Source organism: Salvelinus sp. IW2-2015, unplaced genomic scaffold (assembly GCF_002910315.2).
Source record: "Salvelinus sp. IW2-2015 unplaced genomic scaffold, ASM291031v2 Un_scaffold3728, whole genome shotgun sequence".
Classification (NCBI taxonomy): domain Eukaryota; kingdom Metazoa; phylum Chordata; class Actinopteri; order Salmoniformes; family Salmonidae; genus Salvelinus; species Salvelinus sp. IW2-2015.
Genome location: NW_019945005.1, coordinates 11,151 through 19,178, shown reverse-complemented (window position 1 = coordinate 19,178; position 8,028 = coordinate 11,151). Strand labels below are relative to the sequence as shown.

Below are 8,028 nucleotides of genomic sequence, written 5' to 3'. Positions count from 1 at the left end.
CTATGAGGAGCACTCTCTCTTCAGCCGGGTGAGTCTGACTGACCATTGCCTCTCATCCTGTATGGCTCAATTGGTAGAGCATGAACCGCCAAAATTGTGGGTTCGCTTCCCGGGGCCACACACACGGAAAATGTATGCAGGCATGACTGTAAGTCGCTTTGGTAAAAGTGTCTGTTAAATGGAATATATTATTATTTCATGACATTGACTCATAAAACAGTTTGACTTGGTAGCTTTGGCACTCCCTTGGTCAAATAATGATCATAGCACTCATTCCCCTCGAGGTTATCAGTCAGTCGCCAAGGTGCCAGGTTCTTTATCAGTAATTGTTTAATAGAGAGGGAGACATCAGTGCCACACAGTGCAACAGCTGTGAACCCAGTCCAGGCGCCTCTGCCGGGCAAGTCTCTGTGTCTGGTAAGAGGTATGAGCCATGTAAAAAGTCATGTAAAAAGGTGTTCTCATTTCCAGGTCAGGTTTGCTTGTGTTAGCTCGTTACGTTTGCAACTAGAGATGTTGACACGGGCTTTTGCCCAGACTTGAACGGGTGCCAAATATTCCTTCATCCCTGCCTCAGAGGAGAGAGAGGCAGTCGCAAGTTACTACAGCAACTGCCCTCCTTAAGGCCACAATTGGGCGGAGGCCATTTTGTTACAACTGCTGCCGCTAACTATTTCCAAGACGGTTTTCATTCTTCTTTTCTTGTTGAAGTGTTTAATGTGATTCACTGACTCACCGAGTTGCAAAAGGAGCAAACGTGACGGCTGAAATTGGAGACAAGGTTATGTCTGCCTTGAATGTTCCCATAAATCTAGCCTGTCTATGTGCAACAGATGGGGTCACTATATGCCAAGAGACCTGACCTCACCCAAGCTTAACAAGGCACCGATCAATTCCCAAAGTAAACCATTTCAAAATTGGCTCATTTCCTGAAGTGTCATGAAAAATAGTTTAGCTATTATTCTGGTCACTTTATCTGTTACTCTTAAACATATTAATCTCTCAGAGGTAACCCAGACTCTTGGTTGACTGGGCTCCCTGGGTGGATGAGAAGGCTTGTCCCATATAGCACCATATTACCTTCATAGTGCACTACTGTTGACCCGGGCCCCATAGGGCTCTGACCAACAGTAGAGCACTAAATAGGGAATAGGGTGCTATTTGGAATTCACCTGTAGTTGGCGTGGTTTGGAATGGTCAGTCTGTACTTGGCAGCCATCGGAATACAAACTCTCTGGCCAAGAAGTGAAAAGGCCACGGCTGTCCAGGGTCGAGACCTACGAGGAAAACTATGTGAAAACAACCAGGACTACTTCATTGGAACACCCAGTAGGAGTAACATCTATTATCACCACAGGGAATCGCTGCAGGGGTAGTGTTCAGTGGGCACAAAGTAACAAACCGGTTTGCAAGGGAAAACAAAAACCAATGTTCTTATTAGAGACGTTCGGGTAGTATCTGTACTCCACGCTTCAAAACATTTACTAAGCAATAAGGCCCGAGGGGTTGTGTATATGGCCAATAATATTAGCCTTGGTATATTGGCCATATATCACAAACCCAGAGGTGCCTTATTGCCATTATAAACTGGTTACCAAAAAATTAGAGCAGTAAAAATAAATGTTTTGTCATACCCGTGGTATACGGTCTGATATACCACGACTGTCAGCCAATCAGCATTCAGGGCTCGAACCACCCAGTTTATAACACTGAACACGACTCCGCTCCTGGTTAGCCACATTATACATCTCAATAGTGTAAAGTGACTTCCTCTGCACTAGTTGGATCTCCGTCGTCGGATGGCTCACCGATAGATATGTGTCTAGAGGTCCCAAAGAAGGTGTTAGAGCAGGACGGGGTAGAAGGAGGAGTACAGGCCATACACAGGAGGCACGGCAGCCAGCATGGCATAGGCAAGACCTGGGGAGAGAGGATGGGGGGAGAGATGGAATGATGTTCTACTACCCAGTGATACACACATTGATACACAGTAGCAAGATTGGGAGAAGTCTGTCCATAATAAAGCGCTACTCTACCTTCTTAACAGCACTATCCAGCAACCGCAGGTCCTACAGGCCCTAGTTGTCGCACCTGGACTACGGTTCAGTCGTGTGGTCAGGTGTCACAAAGAGGGACTTAGGAATTGCAATTGGCTCAGAACAGGGCAGCACGGCTGTCCCTTGGCTGTACACAGAGAGCTAATATTAATAATATGCATGTCAATCTCTCCTGGCTCAAAGTGGAGGAGAGATTTACTTCATCACTACTTGTATTTGTGAGAGGTATTGACATGTTGAATGCACCAAGCTGTCTGTTTGAATGACTAGCACACAGATCAGACACCTATGAATACCCCACAAGACACACCACCAGAGGTCTCTTCACAGTCCCCAAGTCCAGAACAGACTATGGGAGGCACATAGTACTACATAGAGCCATGACTACATGGAACTCTATTCCTCATCAAGTAACTGATGCAAGCAGTAAAATTAAATAAAAAACAGATACAAATACACCTTATGGAACAACAGGGACTGAAGCAACACAAACACAGCATACACACACAATAACATATGCACCATACACATGGATTTTGTGTTGTAGATATGTGGTAGTAGAGTAGGGGCCTGAGGGCACACACTTAATGTGTTGTGAAATATTTTTTAACTTCCTTAATTTTGATGGACCCCAGGAAGAGAAGCTGCTGCCTTGGCAGGAACTAATGGGGATCCATAATAAATACAGTACCAGTCAAAAGTTAGGACACACTTATTCATTCGAGTTTTTTTATTTTTTTATTTTATACTATTTTCTACATTGTAGAATAGTGAAGACACACTCTTGGCATCCAGGTGAAGCTGGTTGAGAGAATGCCAAGAGTGTGCAGAGCTGTCATCAAGGCAAAGGATGGCTACTTTGAAGGATCTCAAATATAAAATATATTTTGATTTGTTTAACACTTTTTTGGTTACGACATGATTCCATGTGTTATTTCATAGTTTTGATGTCTTCACTATTATTCCACAATAGTAAAAATAAAGAAAAACACTGGAATGAGTAGTTGTGTCCAAACTTGACTGGTACTATATATGCTGAACGAAAATATAAAACGCAACATGCAACAATTTAAAAAGATGTTGCTGAGTTACAATTCATATATATAAAGAAATCAGTCAATTTAAATAAATATATTAGGCCCTAATCTATGGATTTCATATGACTGGGCAAGGGCGCAGCGATTGGTGGGCATAAGTCCACCCACTGGGGAGCCAGGCCCAGTCAATCAGAATTAGTTTTTCCCCACAAAAGGGCTTTGTTACAGACAGAATTACTCCTCAGAAGAAGACAGATGTGGAGGTCCTGGGCTGGTCTGCGGTTGAGGCAGGTTGGACGTATTGCCAAATGCTCTAAAATGACATTGAAAGAGGCTTATGGTAAAAAAAAAATAACATTCAATGAGCTGGCAACAGCTCTTGTGGACATTCCTGCAGTCAGCATGCCAATTGCACACTCCCTCAAAACTTGAGATATCTGTGGCATTGTGTTGTGTGACAAAACTGCACAKTTTAGAGTGGCCTTTTGTCCCCAGCACAAGGTGCATCTGTGTAATGATCATGCTGTTTAATCAGTTTCTTAACATGCCTCTCCTGTCAGCTGGATGGATTATCTAGGCAAAGGAAAAATGGTCACTAACTGGGATGTAAACAAATTTGTGCACAACATTTGAGAGAAATAAGCTTTTTGTGTGTATGGAAAATTGTTGGGATCTTTTATTTCAGCTAATGGAACCAACACTTTACATGTCGTGTTTATATTTTTGTTTAATATAAAACAATCTCTTCAGAAAGGCAGCATCTGGCATTACCACTTCAACACTCGTCCCTTATCTCCAAGCAGAAGCTGGTGGCCTAGCAGCCTTGTTGTTGGCTCAGCTCATGGCCGGTCTCACCAGTGGTGTGGCACTTTTCTTCATAGGTTTGTACCGGCAGATATATCATTGAATAAAATCCTTTTACAATATGAAGAAAATRCATCCTCCAAATGCAACATCTGTGTATACCTACACGTTGGCTCAAATACATTTAAAAATAAATAAATAAATGTATTACCCTCAAGCACTAAATTAGACCCTCCTAACGTCAAAATTGTCAATGATGGTGATAGCCTATAGTGAATGACAATTTGACATGTTTTACAGGTGACATTCCAAGCTGCATCTGCCAAACATTTGATCTTTGCGTTGTTAATCCATTTCATGAGAATATGGAGTCTTCTTGAATGATGTGTAACTACTGTTTCGTGAGTGAATTTTAAAGCACATGTCAACAACAAGCCATATCTGTATTTGATTTCAATCAAAATAGGTGACCTAAGCCTTTGACCAGTATCTATAATTTAATGCCAGCAATATAATGTCAAAAGCAGAACTGAGACATCTAGTGATTAGTGACGTACCCTGCTCAAAAACAAGCAGAACCGAGACACGAGCTAGTAAAAAGCATACAATGGCGCCATCTGTCGGAATATTATTTGAGCACGTTAATAATATTTCATGAATATATTTATTTTACACAAGAAGGCCACTCGAGAGCGCCTTTGTATCTGTATGGGTCCGTAGCCCATTGAAGTTGACATTTAAAATGGTTAAGGTAAGGGTTAACGTTCAACACACTGTCACGGCTTATTGTGAAATAGACACAAATGACTTATTCGAAATTCGTGACAGGCACGACTTTCATCACAACGCATTTCCTGTGTATTACACTATTTTCTTGATGCACTCGTGTACATTTCAAGAATTCCATTTGCTGAGGCTAACATTAGCACGGTTAGGGGTTAAGGTTGTGGTTAATATGCTAGCTAAGTAGTTAAAGGGTTAGGTTTTGGAGTTGGGTTAAGGTTAGGGGAAGGGTTAGCTAACATGCAAAGTAGCGAAAATGCTAAAGTTATCCATGAAGAGATTCGAACACACAACCTTCGGTTTGCTAGATTTTCGCGTTATACGCCCTCCCTTTCGTTTCTGTATTAAGTAACCTACTGTCTTTATCAGTGATGGAAATGCACTGTATACAAAATCGTGTACTGCACACGAAAACATATACTTTTTCGTGTGTCTGTCACACATTTCCAATAGGCAATTCGTGTCTATTTCACAATATGTGACACTGGGTTGTTAGGGTTTAGGGTAGGAACGTCCAAGGACACTGGATAGCATGACCATCAATAGGGCCAGGCCGACCGGACTACTATTCCATGGGAGAATGAGTGATCTTCTGTCTTTTATTTTTTTTATCTGCAAGGCAATTGTCAGTGTTGACAACATTCACGGAATTATGTAGTATGATAAACTGAAACAAAACCAATTTATATATATTTTTTTCTAATTTAGGTGAGTATTTTGGAAATGTAGATGCATATACTTTGGAAAAACACCAACCAAAGAACTATAATACGTATATAGATAGCACCAATAACGATAATAAGAAAGGTGAATACATTTCTATCATCATCCAACTACTGTAGGAAAGAAAATACAAGTCCCATGATCACTGGTTTAGTGACGTCAGAGTTGACGTGCTCCCCACTCCATCAAGTGATCTTCCTCTGGTCGAGTATGCGGCTGTCGAGTGTCGACGGTTGTAAAACTGCATTCCGGTGTTAAGCTGGAGCCTAGATGCGCGGTCAGTTTCTAACATTGAATTCGGTCAATCGCGTCAGAGTGTGACATCCTAGGCTGAGGTCGGGAAGGTAAGAAATGGTCCTTCATTCGCATCTGTCATGTGCGCTTTTCATTCTGTAGATAGCCATCATTTTCCGCTACACATTCCTCTGTAACGCAATTCAGGTTAAAACATGTGGTTGACGTTAGTTACCTACTTTTTATTTTGAGGAAGTGGTTGTGTTTTGTCAGTGATGACACAAGTCGCTAGGCAGCTAACAAAATCAGAGGAACAGCCAGTTACTATACACATGGTGTGATAACTTCACGTCTTTGTTGTCAGGGTTCTAGAAGTTCAGTTAATATATTTAATTTAATGTTGAATTTTTGTTTAAATATTCTGATTTTACAGTAAGTAGTCAGTCTAGCCTATACCTTTACGTCAATGCCTATAAAGGAGGGTAGCTCTCCAGGAACACGGTTGGAAAGCCCTGCTTTAGACGTTGTTCTGATTAAGAGTAATGTGATCATGTTTACCATTGCCGCAGAAGTCTAAAAGTATATGATAAGAATATGGATGTCTATTTTTAGTAAGGCTGCTGGAGACCTTTCCTCTAAGTAGCTTCCAACCTGAAAGGTCAATATCCTCTGGTTTGCCATGTTGTGTAGGCCAGGCTACCACAGTCAGTCTGAAGTGTAGTTTGGACTGTTCTTTAGCCCAACGAATAGGCTCCTATCTCTGCATTGATTTTGGAGTGTAAACTTTCTTATGTAGAACACACATGGGGTGTATTCATTAGTGCCAACTGTAGTACAACTATTTGCAACAGAACATTTTGCCACGAAACCAGTTTCTTATTGGACAAGTTCAGGAGTTCACTTCCTGTTTCTTCCCCTTTGGTTCCTAGTGAATAAACCCCTGTTTTTCTTTTTCCACATGGAGCAGAAATTTTTGGTCACAATTTTGCGATATCAGTTCAAAAATATTTGCTTGAAAAGATAGCCCATATGTCTGAAAACATTACCCCTCCCAAAAATAATCAGAAACGCATTGTAATCTCCATAAATAGGGCTACTCTATTAATGTAAACTACCAGCCGCATGGTGCTCAACCTGCTGGAGTTTGGTCAAAACAACGCATTGCTTCAAAAACATTTGGTCTAAACAGTTACTGACTGTTTTGTCTTCCTCTCTCAGCAGAGCAGCGGGAGGAAGCAGACGTGTGGAAAAGGAGACGGCGAACCACACAGAGAGAGAGAGAAAGAACCTACTCAAGCTAGGAGCCCCCCCTTTCTCTGACATGCCCAGTGTCCTGTCTGTGTTATGGAACATGTGACGCCCTGCGAGGATGCGTCCCCACCGCTGATGTACCGTGTGGAACGGCCTGTGTTCAATGAGGCCTACCTCCACACCCAGCTCCTGCACCCGAGAGAGAGGACCCCAAGACCATCAGGCAGAGACTGGCACAGCAGCTCCAGTAAGCATATACATCGAGTTAGTGTCCACAGACCTGGGTTGTGTTTAATAGTACACACTGTAGCAAAACGTTTTGCAACAGAAAATGGAAAACATTTGTGGTTCTTATTGGACAGGTCCAGGTAGTCCCACCCTGTTTCAGTTTGTTTTCTGCCGTCAGGCGACTAAAGAAACACACCCTGTTACAGATATCAACAGACTAGTGTTTGTGCTTCAAACCTGGTCATTGGGACCACAGTGTGTTCAAGTGTTGTTCCAGCCCAGTAGACATACCTATCAGTGTTTTGATGACCTGGATTGAAAAACATTGCTGAGTGTGTGACTGGGATGTGGAATTATGCAATACCTTGTTTCAGGAAATTTGTTGCGACTCAAAGCTTATGTGAAGTTATGATTATAATTTTTTTATCTGACAAAATTTGTCTAGTATTACACTAGTAGAAGTACACACCCATTTACTTGCTGCTAGGAAGCTTCCCTAATAGATAAGCTGATTAAGCACACAACACACACACACCTACTCACTCACTCTCTCTCTTCCCAGCTGCTCATCAGAGAAGACCAAAGCCATTGCTCTGAGCTTCCTGCCCATTTTAACATGGCTGCCGTCCTACCCTGTCAAGGAGTACCTGTTTGGGGACCTGGTCTCAGGCCTCAGCACGGGGGTCATGCAGCTACCTCAAGGTCAGTGGTGTTGGAGTCAGGGGTATCCTGCTGCACTTCCAGGATGGGTTTAGAGTCAGGGGCGGCACTTCTCAGAATGGTGCTCGTTTTAATAAAGTTATATCGAAGCTGAATCATTGTTGATTGTGCTGAATGTTTGTGATTTTTCCCTTAAAAGCGACTAAAACTCAACAACACGTTCCAATAAAAAGCCTACCAGTTTATGCCCG

General features: G+C 42.2%; 1 long non-coding RNA gene across 3 annotated transcripts; it reads left to right on the top strand.

Moving 5' to 3' along the window:
- Window positions 1-4,634: 4,634 nt before the first annotated feature.
- On the top strand, window positions 4,635-7,903 carry LOC139026006 (uncharacterized). 3 transcript variants are annotated; one of them, XR_011477711.1, is made up of 3 exons: window positions 4,635-4,649; window positions 6,857-7,136; window positions 7,680-7,903. It is a non-coding gene; the product is annotated as an uncharacterized lncRNA (long non-coding RNA). The 3 variants fall into 3 exon arrangements; XR_011477710.1 differs by lacking the exon at window positions 4,635-4,649 and adding an exon at window positions 5,600-5,748 and having other exon boundaries at window positions 7,680-7,902; XR_011477712.1 differs by lacking the exon at window positions 4,635-4,649 and adding an exon at window positions 5,616-5,748 and having other exon boundaries at window positions 6,860-7,136; window positions 7,680-7,902.
- The last annotated feature ends 125 nt before the right edge of the window (window positions 7,904-8,028 follow it).